Source organism: Phoenix dactylifera, chromosome 2 (assembly GCF_051530095.1).
Source record: "Phoenix dactylifera cultivar Ajwa chromosome 2, Ajwa_hap1_PhDact_Kaust_v1.1, whole genome shotgun sequence".
In the NCBI taxonomy this organism is placed as follows: domain Eukaryota; kingdom Viridiplantae; phylum Streptophyta; class Magnoliopsida; order Arecales; family Arecaceae; genus Phoenix; species Phoenix dactylifera.
This window is the reverse complement of record NC_143191.1, coordinates 52,528,869-52,538,320: the sequence shown is the minus strand read 5'-3', so window position 1 is coordinate 52,538,320 and position 9,452 is coordinate 52,528,869. Positions and strand designations below refer to the sequence as shown.

The 9,452-nt window shown below is 47.0% G+C and overlaps 1 long non-coding RNA gene across 1 annotated transcript; it reads right to left on the bottom strand.

Annotated features, from left to right (window-relative positions):
- Positions 1 to 532: 532 nt before the first annotated feature.
- On the bottom strand, positions 533 to 4,216 carry LOC149768397 (uncharacterized). Its single transcript, XR_016399563.1, has 2 exons — positions 3,961 to 4,216; positions 533 to 3,838 (listed from the first exon to the last, which is right to left on the bottom strand). It is a non-coding gene; the product is annotated as an uncharacterized LOC149768397 (long non-coding RNA).
- Between the last annotated feature and the right edge of the window lie 5,236 nt (positions 4,217 to 9,452).

Below are 9,452 nucleotides of genomic sequence, written 5' to 3'. Positions count from 1 at the left end.
AAAAGTGTTGAGTCGACCCAAGTGAAGGAAGGCTGAAATAAGGTTCTGTGGTTTCTGAGAGGGTCGACCCCAATGATGCTTGAGTCGACCCAAGTGAAAGTTGGGTCGACCCCAGTAAAAGTTGAGTCGACCCAAGCACAGACAGAAGCATAACGGCTAGTTCTGCAGAAGTACTTTCAGACCTCCCAACAGTGAGTAACGGCTAGTTTTTGAATTCTAACCATTGGGGCTTGTCCAATGGATGAAGGAAACTATTTAAAGTGACACTATTCATCAGAGGAAACATCCTTTTGCAAAAATATCAAAGCTTACACAAGAAAGACAAGTGCCCTAATCTTCTTCATCCAAGTGCTTCATTCAAGAGTCAAAAGAAAGTGGTTGAGCAGATTCCAAGAGATATTAAGAGCTCCATCCACCCTTGAAGAGTGAAGCATTCTTGACAAAGAAGAGAGAAGTTTCATCAAGCGATAACTATTCTCTAAACTCTTCTTTGTAGCTTATATGTTATATTTGCTCATCTAGGAGCTTTAACTTTCTTCTTTCTTTTTATTAATCACCTTGTAAAGGTTTGTTGGTGAGCCCGCAAAACCAACGGTGTAGGTTTATTGGTGAACCCGTAAAACCAATTGTGAAGGTTCGTTGGTGAGCCCGTAAAACCAACATAGGTTCTTGGTGATCCCGGAAAACCAAAGTGTAAAGGTTTTTGGATTGTGAGCCCGGAAAACAATCCAACTGTAATCCGCGAGATTATAGTGAATTCCCAAGGGGTCGCTTGGGGAGTGGACGTAGGTGCTTAGGAGAACACCGAACCACTATACTTCTTGTGTGTTTGTATTGTGCATTGTTCTAATTTCACTCACTCATCAATTGACAGAAGTAAGATAGTAAAAATTAAGAGAAACCAATTCACCCCCCCTCTTGGCTTGTCACCTTGGGCAACATTAACATTTTATTTCCGCTTCCATCTAATCATCAATTAAGTTTTTATGATAGAAGAGGATAGCTACAAAATTTCCAAATTTAATTTTACAAGAATAGAAAAAGTTTGGACTTTTGTTTGGAATTGCTATGAAGAATATGTGGTCAAAAAATTAATTCCTGTACACAAATGATACTGGTATGTTAAAAAAAATGATTAATTCATGGATGGGTATAGTGGACAGAGGGCAAATCAAATTCAAACAGATTGTGTGGAAATTTATGCAGTAGCCCTTGACACCACCACTTGATAGCAATCGATAATACGATCAACATGCTTGAAGCATAAAAGCACAAAATGGAGCAAATTACCGCTACATCTACTGAGATAACTACGAAGATTAAGAAAAATAAATGCAACAGGCAGCAACATCTTAATCAAAGGGTCATATTAGCTATAGACAGGATAAAGGACATCGTCAAGGGAAAGTCGAAGTGGCTAACCTTGTTTAGCACGAGCACCAGAGAAATTTCTAGGGAAGCTCCTACAACTCCTGAAAAAAAGGAGACTTAGATAAATAATGATAACAAAACATAAACACTGATCAGCCTCTAAGCAAGGGGGAACAGCATTACAGAAACCAGCTTCCAGAACCAGGTTGTAGCAAGAAGAAGGACTTCCATTTGCAGAGTAACACTGGGGATTTTTCAAGCTGTAGCCGATCATGCTCTTTTGGAAAAAGAAGTGAAACAATAAAGAATAATGAAGAAAAGAGGAATCCATGCAAGACCAACACCTTCGGGAAAAAAATGAAGTAAAAAGAAAATAAGCAAGACGAATCAAAGAAACAGAGAACATGTTAGAAGGAAATAAATTCAAACCTTTAAAAAAAATGTTATAAACCCTAATCCTAAGCAAACAATCCCTAGCAGGAGGTTGCGGGTCTCGGAGTGCTCCGGCTTGATGCATCGGGTTCAGGGCAGGCTGGAGGGCTGGCGGGCGTCGTCTCTTTCCATGATGGGCAGATTAACATTGGTCGGGTCAGTGCTGAGCTCGATGCTTGTATACCTTATGGCCAATACGGTGGTACCGCAGACAGTGTTGACCAGGATCGAGAGGCTTCTCTAGAGTTTTCTGTGAGGTTCGTATGGAGGGGTCGTGGGGTGCATTTGGTGGCCTGGGAGAGCGTTTGCCGGCCTCTTTGGGAGGGTGGCCTTGGGGTGCAGTCTCTCCGGGTGAAGCAAGAGGCGATCCTTGCCCAATGCGCTGTGCGGTTCGTCATGGAACCTCAGGGGTTGTGAAGTCAGGTCATGACAGCGAGATATGGTCGTGTGGGGTCGGCGGAAATGACCCACCGCAGACGGACTATCTCCTTTATGTGGCGTGAGATTGGGAGGTATCTGCCAACTATTTGGGCAAATACCAGATGGGTAAATGGTGATAGGAGGAGTATCGATGTGGTGGGGGACCCGTCGGTAGATGCCCCTACCCCTGAGTTTATAGCCGACTATGGTTAACATAGAGGCGGATGACGGACTGCAGGTATGTGACCTTCTCGTCCCAGGAGGAGAGGAGTGGGATGGGGACAAGCTATGGCAGGTATTCGGAGACCCCCTTGCCGAGCGCGTGTAGTTTCTCCTAGTGCAGGGTGTGGGGGACCGGATGTCCGGGTGTGGCGATCATCCTGTAGGACTAGAGTCAGGGTGGAGGATGTCGCTTAGGCCCTACAGCAGGATCACGAGGCAGGCCCTGATTGTGCTTGGGTCTGGCGGTTAGGTCTACACTCGAGACTGACGCTGTTTCTATGAAAGGTAGTCTGGGACCGCCTTCCTACGAGATCGTTGCTGAGCAAACATGGGGCGAGGATACCTCCCAGTGTACGTTGTGTGGGGACGACGAGACGGTTGATCATTTGCTGTTTCAGTATGCGTAGGCGAGGAGGTCCTAGCGTCTTTCAGGATTTCCACAGGAGGCCTAGAGTATGCGGGACCAGTTTTTACAGGTTATCCGGCACTGGTCGAGTAGCCTCCAGCAGCGCCCTGTGGCCATTGGAGCTACCTGTATTGCTTACCAGATCTGGCTGGCTAGAAACGCTCGGACCTTTAGTGAATGCAGCCTATGTCCGAGGTTTGTAGTGGCGCGGGCACGAGTACAGGCAACGAAGTTTAGTGATGGTACCTATTCAGGTGGGCCTTTGATAGTTCGGAACATTTGAGGCTCATTTTCAGCTAAGGTAACCTCCATTCTCGAGTTTTCTTAAGGTCAATTTCGATGGGTTAGTAGTGGATGAAGAGCATCGAGGAGGCACGAAATTTGTCATCAAGGACCCGAGTTCGAGAGTGGTGGCAGCAGATGGTTGTCAGACAGCTGATACCTCGGTATGAGCCGCGGATTTGGTGTCAGCTTATGTGATTTGCTATTCGGGGGATACTCTATGAACCCAAGAGGAAGAGCTGCCTAAGGCACTCCATGATGTCTTATTTTCATATTTTATTGGGTGTATTCGTACTCGTGTAGTATGATGTGCCCACTCTAGCCAAAAAAAAAAGAAGCAAACAATCCCTAATTTTCAACAACAAACTAAAAAAATTGAGAATTAGGGTTCCTAAAACCCTACCTAGCTGCTATTGATAATTCTATGAATAATTCACGGAGCCATGGCAAGAACTGATCAGAAAAGAAATTAAAGGAACCTTGAAGATAAAATCTGGAACAAAGAAATTAGAAAAGTGAAGAAGGGAAGAGGATGAGGCGGCTCAGATTCACCATTTAATACAGCAAGCATTGTGCTTCCAGCCTACTGATTCTCTGCAGCCAAATCAAAGGGCTGCAATCGGTTGCCTGCAGAACGGAAGCAGACCGTCCAAGATCAGGTGGCCGTCAGAAATAGCCAATCTTTGCTTCACAATGCAGCAAACCCTGGTCCAAGAATCATCCCAGCCTCTTCATATAAACCTTAAAGCAACGCTCCTTCCCACTTCGAAAGGAAAAAGAATAAAATCGAGAGAGAAGAAAGAGAAGAAGAACACCGAATTACCCACCTGGAAGAAGAGGAACAAGAACAAGGAAAGAAAGAAGGAGAAAGGCACCAGATGATTAAAAGAAATCCTTAGCGTAGTAAGATCCCCGAACCCCTCGAGTTCTCCTCCGGCGACGTCTTCGTCTAACAATGGCTGCAGAAGGGTTGTTCAACAACAGACCTTCCAGAGTAAAGATGGGGGTTTGTTTGAGGAGGAGGAGAAACATAGAAAAGCAGGAAGGAGGCCTTCGTTTGCCAACGAACCGGACCGAACTCGAAGAACCGTAAGGGAGCTTCGCGCTGCTGCTCTTATACGGAGTCCCATCATGGTCCACTTTGGGAAAAATTTTGGAGGGCCAAAAAGCACTTTCTAGCACTCAAAAAGTACTTTTAGCTAAAAAATAGTGTTTAATAAATTTTCTAAAAAATTGTTTCAGCTTTTACGGAGAGAAAGGAAGGATGGAGAAGAAGAGAAGAAAAAAAAAGAAAAGAAAAAGAAAAGAAAAAAAAGAGAAGAAAAGAAATTTTAAAAAATAAAAAAATAAAATAAATAAATAAATATTTATATAAATGAATGAATAAATAAATAAGATAATAAATAAATATATTTCAACATTATTAATTATTTACACTAATAATTATAATATTTTATATCTTTATTATTGTATTATACTATAAATATTATATTATATTACATTACATTATAATACATTAATATGTTATTTTAAATAATTTAGTATTATGTTATATTATGAGAAATTAATTTATACTAATAATTATAATATTTTATACCTTTATTATTGTATTATACTATAAATATAATATATATTATATTATATCATAATACATTAATATGTTATGTTAAATAATTTAATATTATGTTATATTACCAAATATTAATTTACTCTAATAATTACTATTATGCTATATTATAATAATATTATTTTATATTACAAAAATATTATACTATATCGCATAATTATGTATTAATATATGATATGTTTTATTATATTATGTTGTATAATACTATGCAATGTCCTTTATGGTAATTTTGCCATACAAAAGTACTTTCCCAGTTTGTTTATCAAATACAAAACAAAGTACCACAGCACTTTACGAATGTAGTTACCAAACAGCAAACAGCTTTTTATAATAGCTCTACTTCCGACAGCTTTACTTCCAATAGCTCTACTTCCAACAGCTCCCCCAAACAGGGTCGTAGTCGTTACGAAGACCTCGCTTCTTACGACTTACGTGATGCGGCGACCACAGCTTTGAATCTCGACCGTTGAATAAATAGTACCCCAGGTAGAATCCCTCGCTGCTCTTTATTTTTAACTGAAAAATAGTAGTCCTTTTTGTTGCTATCTTTTTTTTTTCCTTATTGCGGCTGCTTAATTTTGGAAAATTACTTAAAACTCGTTTGGTTTGGAAGAAAAAATATTGAAATATTTTTTAAGAAATTGGTCTTTGAGAATATAGTGTCCGAAAATAAATAATTTTGGCATATTTAATTTATTATGAAAAAAATATTATATTTCAAATTAGCTTATATTTGGTTAACCATCTAATTCAAAAAAGATTATGTAAAATATTTATTATATTTTAAATAAAATAAAAAAAAAATAATTCATAATTTTTTATAAAGTAAGGATAATTTTAAAAAAAATTCAATTTTCAAAGGTAGAAAAATAGTTTTTTCATAGCTGTTTTTTTTCCAATGGAATTTTTTTTAAAAAAAAAACTCTAACCAAATAAAAAGTTTACTGTATTTTTTTTTGATTTTTTTTTTAACACGAACCAAACAAATTCATAAAAACAGGTGTCGCTTTTTTTAAATTTTGTATGCGGTTATTGGTCCCACCGCGGATAAACTATTATGGGACTCGTGTTGCGTGGCAGGTTTGATTGTGACAGCAAAGCCTACTGCATTTTTTTTTCGTTGATTTTTTGTTTTTAACACGAACCAAACAAATTCATAAGAATAGGTGTCCTTTTAAAAAAAAATTGTATACGGTTATTGGTCCCACCACGTATAAACTATTATGGGACTCCTGTTGCGTGGCAGGTTTAATTGTAACAGCAAAAAATTATTTAAAATAGCTTTGAAAATAAAAGGTTTCCTTTTTCAGTGGATTTTTTTTTACACCAATCAAACATATTCTTAGGAATAGATGCCTCTTTTTGGGACATGGAGTGCATCTGATGGCTTGGGAGCAGATTTGCCTTCCTACTAGTGAGGGTGGTCTAGGGGTGCAATTCCTCATAGAGAGGCGCGAGGCATTCATTGCTCGACACGTGGCTCGGTTTATGTTAAAGCCACATGGCCTCTGGAGTCAGGTGATGGCAGCCAGATATGGTCGAGGGGTTTCAGAGGTGGCACGGAGGGGTCGTCAAGTCTCTTTCATGTGGCACGAGATCGGGAGGTACCTGCCGACAGTGCCAGCACACACCATGTGTTTGATTGGCGATGGCCGAAGTATTGACGTGACCAACGATCTATGGGTGGATACCCTTCTCCTGAGGTGCTGGCCGACCATGGTTGATACAAAGACAGTGGAGGAGCTACGAGTGTGCGACCTCCTAGCATCAGGAGAGGCAAAGTGGGACGAGGATAGACTTCGGCTTTTGTTTGGGGTACACCTAGCTGTGAGGATTCGGTCCCTTGCGTTACTAGGATGTGGGGGGCCAGATGTCAGGATGTGGGGCACCTCGAGTCGGGCCACTGTTAGACTGGGAGATCTCTCCCATGTTATTCAGCCGGAGCACGAGCCGGGGCCGGATTGCACTTGAATCTGGAGGTACGAACTCCACTCGAGGGTAGCCCTCTTCTTATGGAAGGTGTTCTGAGACCGCCTTCCGAAGAGATCAGTGCTGAGCAGGCGTGGCTGGGGGATCCTCGCAAAGTGCGGGACGTGTGGAGCTGAGGAGTCGGTGGACCACGTGCTTTTCCAGTGTACATGGGTGAGGTCGATCTGGCAATGGACAGGGATCCCGTAGGGGGCTTGGAGTGCGCGGCTACAGTTCCTTAGGGTGATACGACTGTGGCTAGCTAGTTCGTGGACTTGTGAGGAAGGCATCAGAGTGACTTATACAGCACATCAGATCTAGCTGGTAAGGAATGCTCGTACTCTTGACGAGCGCAGGGTGTCACCGAGGTTTGTTGCAGAGCTTGCTCGAGCATAGGCCATGGAGATCAAACCCATCCCTTCTTCAGATAGACATTTGACAGCTCGGGACACCTGGTGTCACACCCTTGAAAAGGTCGGAATGGAGTAACCAAATTTTTCTTGAGTTCTCCCTCTTTTCGGTGTGCGGCACCAAGTCTTGGCCTTGCCCAAGCCCTTGGTCAGCCTCCTTGTGCAAACCGGGGTAGGATCGACCCCCTAAGCACCCTTGGTTTGGCTCTAAAACAGCCACCAAGTCCCCCACTTCTCAAGGTCTTGCCTAAGTCCCACACCTTAGACAACTCCCCCAAGACTAGGTAGATAACTAGGTTAGAAGGCCCCTCGCTGATTTTGCTCACCTCAGCCCTTCTCCCAAGACCTCTTATCTCACCTCTTTTCGGCCTCTTTTGGCTACACTTAGGACCTTCCCAAATGCCCCAAACCCTTCAGCCTGAGATGCTCCCAACAAGGCTCCTGGTGGACTCCAAACGCATGGCTAGGCTACCTTTGTTTCCCATGAACACACAACATGTTGCACACGAGGATAAGGGGAAAGGGATGTGTATTTCTTCCCAAGAATACAAGAATGTGCCCTCACAAGCCGAGGGGCTAGCTCAATACAAAACTCATGTATTCAGCCTTTCTTTGCCCTGAAAACCCCCTTTCGGCTAACACTTAGCCCGGCCAAAGACCCTCTTTGGCCGTGGGATGCACCCGCCTCCTCCTAGGACCGAATGCCCTCCCTCTTTTGGCATACGAAATCCTCACCAAGCCACCCAAAGGAAATCCCCACAAGGACTGCACTCACCTCTGTTTGCTCCTTTCGGCCAGCACTTGGAACCCTCCCAAGTGGCCAAAAGCCTCAGCCCGAAGTGCCCACAGCAGCCTCCTGGATGCCTCCGCAAGTGCCCGGCCAAGGACCTTCAGAATGCCTCAATGCCTTAGCTAGAATCCTACCACAAGTCCTCAGCCAAAATCCTCCTCACGCATCCGGCTAGGGCCCTTTTATAGTCTACCCTTAGCCATCTGGTTGCAGCCTCCCCCAAGCTGAACCAATCCGTGTGCAAGCCCTCCACGACCTCCCATTGGTCAATAGGCCTTTCACCCAGATTTGTGCTTCCTTGGCGGTTGAGGAATGTGCTTCCTCCTGCCCAGCTGCCCAGCCACCGCCCAATGCACCGCAGCCTGCCAAGTGTCCATGGACAGCCCATGTGACTGCCCGCTTGCAGCCTGCTGAGGGAACAGCCCATGTGCGGCTGTCTGCCCAGCCGCCCAGGGCCGCCCGACGCCCTGGTCCGCCCGCGCGCGCCTGCGCGCGGCCAGCGCACTGCGCCAAACTGGGCGGGCGCGCACCTGCGCCCGCAGCCTCTTGCGCGCGCGCGCGCCTGCCTGCCTACGCGCAGCAGTGGCCCGCCCGGCCACTGCTCTGGCCTTGTCGCTCGGCCGCGTGCGCACCTGCGCGCGGCCTTGCTGGACTTGGGCGCGCCCCGTGCGCCCTTCGCGCTGCTGCCACTCAGCCGCGCGCGCACTTGTGCGCGGCCCTGCTGGTCCGCCGTCTCTGCGCGTGCCCGCCCCGCGCGCACGCTGATCAGGGTCTGGCTTCGGCCATGCGCCCCTCGCGCGGCCCTCGCGTCCTTCCTGCCATGCGCCCCGTGCACTACCCTAGCGCAAGGCCCAGCCCTGGCTCACCTGGCCGCGCGCGCAGGTGAGCCGCGCCCAGCACGCACCAGCGCCGCTCTGCCGTGTGCACACCCGCGCACGGTCCGCCAGCTGTGTGCGCGCGCCGCGCCCGCGCATCTCCGCTCGGCCTGGCCGCGCGCGCTCCTGCGCCCGGCCTGCTCACGGCCAAGTCTGGGCACGCGTCTACTGCACATGCCGTCCCGAGGCCTGGTGCGTGCGTCTCCTTCGCACGCCGCAGCGTCCGCCCTTCCGTGCCCCACGCACGGCCTGCAGGTGGGCCGACGCCTACGCGCCCCGCGCGCTCTCTTGGCCTCCACGCTTGACCCATCCACGCGCGCCTTTGCGCATGGGCCAGCGTCCGCGCACGACTCCGCTGCGTGCACCCCTGTGCACAGGCTGGATCCGGCCTGTCTCCGCTGCACAGGGCCACTGCCGTTTGCGCTGCAACCTGCGCACTGTGCAGTGCGCACAAGGCCTGGCCATGGCCAAGTGCTCGGCACGCCTCCTGCGCGCCCGTGGCGATCATGCGTGCGTACACCCGCGCACGCCCCGGCGCCTGGCCCGGCTGTGCTCCTCCTTCGCACAGCCCGTGCACAGGCCAGCGCCGGCCTTTGGCCACTCGCGTGTGCTCCGCCGCACACTTCCTCGCTCTGCCCGGCCGTGCGCC